Source organism: Belonocnema kinseyi, chromosome 2 (genome assembly GCF_010883055.1).
Source record: "Belonocnema kinseyi isolate 2016_QV_RU_SX_M_011 chromosome 2, B_treatae_v1, whole genome shotgun sequence".
NCBI classification, from domain to species: Eukaryota; Metazoa; Arthropoda; class Insecta; order Hymenoptera; family Cynipidae; genus Belonocnema; species Belonocnema kinseyi.
Genome location: NC_046658.1, coordinates 73,589,585 through 73,593,017, shown reverse-complemented (window position 1 = coordinate 73,593,017; position 3,433 = coordinate 73,589,585).

Here is a 3,433-nt window from a genome sequence, read left to right as displayed (position 1 = left end):
CAGTGAAGTTCCTACCAAAATGCAGTACCTAAACGTACTTTATTGTACTCTAATACATTTCCCAATGTTTCAGCTCGATATTTTATTTACAAAAAAAGTTCTCTTTCAACCAAACACTTCAATTTTGAACTAAGAAAGATCATTTTTCAACCAAAAATTGAATGATTACAATACATTTTCAGTAAAAAAAAAAAAAGAATGTTGAACCAAACAAATGAATTTTTTACTAAAATGATTGAATTTTCAGCTGGAATAGTATTGTCATTTTAGGTTGAAAAAAATTATTTTCTACAAAAAAAGAAATAAATTTACAACAGAATAGCTCATTTTTTAAGCAAAGAAATGAATTTTTATCAAACTTAATATAGTTTTTTTTTTTTTACTGAAAATTTAACCGTTCAACTTTGGGTGGAAAAACGACATTTCTATTTCAAAATGTAACAATTTAGACGTATATTTGTCTTTTTTAATCGAAAACTACTTTATTTCGTTCAAAATTCACGTATTTTATTTTTAAAAAACCTACTTTTTTGTCAGAAAATCGCAGGGGAGAAGCCATTATACAGGAGTATTTTCATATAGATTTAAAAGACTTTATAGTCTTCTATTATTCGACAATTAAGATTTCAAAGATTTCGGGTCGATTTAAGAGACTGCACAAAGACTTCAATTATTTTAAAAAAATTTCATGAAGGTTTTATTAATTTAACAAATATCACCGAATATTTCAAAAGTATTTCAAATAATTTGCGAAGACTTTTAAACAATTCAAAAAAATGTCAATGATTTCCTAAAGTTTTCAAAGATTTCGCCGAGATTTCAAATAGATTTAAAAGTTTTCAGATACCTTTCAAATATTTCACAATGATTTTTAGGGAATTTACCAGTATTTCGCAAAGAATTAAATGATTTCCCATAGAGTTCAAATATTTCAGAAAGATTTTAGATAGAATTCAAAGATTGAACCAAAGATTTCAATAATTGCCTAATGATTTTGCAAAGCTTTTGAGAGAATTCACTAAGAATTTAGAAAGATTTCACAAAATTTTCAATGATTTCCCAATGACTTTAAAGATTTCACAAAGCTTACAAATATTTCGCGAAGATTTAAAATAGATTTCAAAGATAGAACAAATAATTCCAATGACGTCCTAATGATTTTACAAAGATTTCAAACATATCGGAAAGATTTAGTATATGTTTAGAAGATCTCACAGATATTTCCATTATTTAACAAAGAATTCTATTATTTCACAAAGTTTTAAAAATTCTCAAAAATTTTAAACATTTTGAATAGATTTAAAAAAGTTATTTCGCGAAAATTTCACGAAGAATTTACAAAGGTTGCAATAATATCTCAAAGATTTTATGAAAAATTTACAAAAATTCGGAAAGGCTTCTATTATTCCACATAGATTCCAGATAGATTTCAAAGATTAAACAAAGCAAGAAAGAATTGAAAGGTTTCTATATCCTACGATCGGATGAGTTTAAGCAAAGATATTATTATCTTTGGTTTAAGCATTTTATTTACGAGTAGGCAAATCAAGATTTTGGCACTCCCTGGTCGATTTCTATGGGAGGCATTGGCCCCTGTGTCCCCTTGGCAAGGCTCCACTGCCTCTGATGGACATTTAGTCCAGACGCCATACTCAGTCCTGTCGGATCTTATATGTCGTCAAAATATTTTGAGTAATTCGTATGCAGAATGATCACCTGATTCCGAATCGGTGTGGTACGTCTTCGGCAGATTGTGCGTTCTCGAGATATTCGCAATTAATCAATTTTTGAATTACTCCCGATTAATGATTTTCCATTAAACGTATTTCGATTTTTCTTTTGCACTTTATTAGCTCATTACAGGACGAATAAAAAACCTTTAAACATATTTGCCCTCCGACGAATATTTATTGCACAATAGCAACTAATAGGCGAAAAAATTGGAAAAAAATTCTACTTTCTTTAAAATTCAGTTTGTTGGTTAAAGATTCATAATCTTACGTTTAGTTAAAAATTTATTTATTTCAGTACAAAAATTTTTTTTAATTAGTTTTTTAACTGAATATTTAACTGTTTGTTTTAAAATTAATTTTTCTAAGTTGAGAATTCAAGAATATCGTTCAAAATTCGTATTTTTTGAATGAATTTAACTGTTTCTAATTTAAAACAAAATCTTTTTTTGTTTGTAATATCAAATATTAGATTTTTCGTTGAAAAATCATCTCCTTAGATTGTAAATTCAAGTTTTTGGTTGAAAGTTGAATTACTTTCTACAAAATTCATTGTTTCGGTTGAAGATTCATCTTAGTTGAAAATTCAGCGTTTGTTAAAAATTGAACTATTTTATTAAAAAATCTTATTTTGGTTAAAAATGAATTTTTTATTAAATTATAATTTAAAATCTTCTTTGGCTGAAATATCAACTTTCGCGTTTTTTGTAAAAAATTGATATTCTTTGATTGAAAATTCCACTCTTTGGTTGAAAGTTAAACTACTTTCTTCATAATTCATCTCTTTTGTTGAAAATTTATATTCTGGGTTAAAACTCAATTTTTTAAATGAAAATTTAACTATTTGGTTAAAAATTGAACTGTTTGGTTGAAAACTAGTTTGTTTTAGTTGAGAATTCAAGTATTTTGTTGAAAATTCAACTTGTTGGTTGAAAGTTGAGCTAATTTCTTTAAAATTCATATTATTTGTAAAAGATTCGTAATCTTACAATTAGTTAAAAATTAATTTCTTTTGTTGAAAAATCTTCTTTTTTTTCATTAATTTTTTTAACTGAATATTCGACTGTTTTTTTTTCAAATTACTTTTTCTTAGTTGAGAATTTAAGTATTTCGTTGAAAATTCGTATTTTTTGAATGATTTTAACTGTTTCTAATTTAAAACCTAAAAGATCTAAAAGATTGAACTAGCTGTTCGAAATAGACGAGTGTTCATCAATATAGTTGATTTTGTTACCCAAAAAAAGATGACTTTTTAATCTGGAAAATTCCGGGTTTTCCTCTAAACTCTAAGGTACTTCTTGGTGTTCAAAAATCTGGGCTATAGTTTCCGGTTTTCCCAGTCAGTGACCACCCGACTTGAAGTTGTACATTTCTTTAATTTTTTGTCACTTAAAATATGTGGTTGACTTTCTTTTTTTAAGTCAAATATTTAGGGGTTAATGTTGATAATCCAAGGATTTTTCGATCGCACCTGGTGTGATAATTCTGAAAAAAGGACCTGAAAACAATGATGAGGAGAGTGGAGCTGAAAGGTAAACATAGAAACATGACCTACAATTTCTTGAGGTATTTGTAGATTTGCTTAATCTGGCATTAAATTCAACCAGCTATGGATAATAATTATAGCACAAATATACAAAATGTACAAAATGTACAAACGGATTTTAAGGTGAAACACTGGACAGTTAAAAACACACGAAATT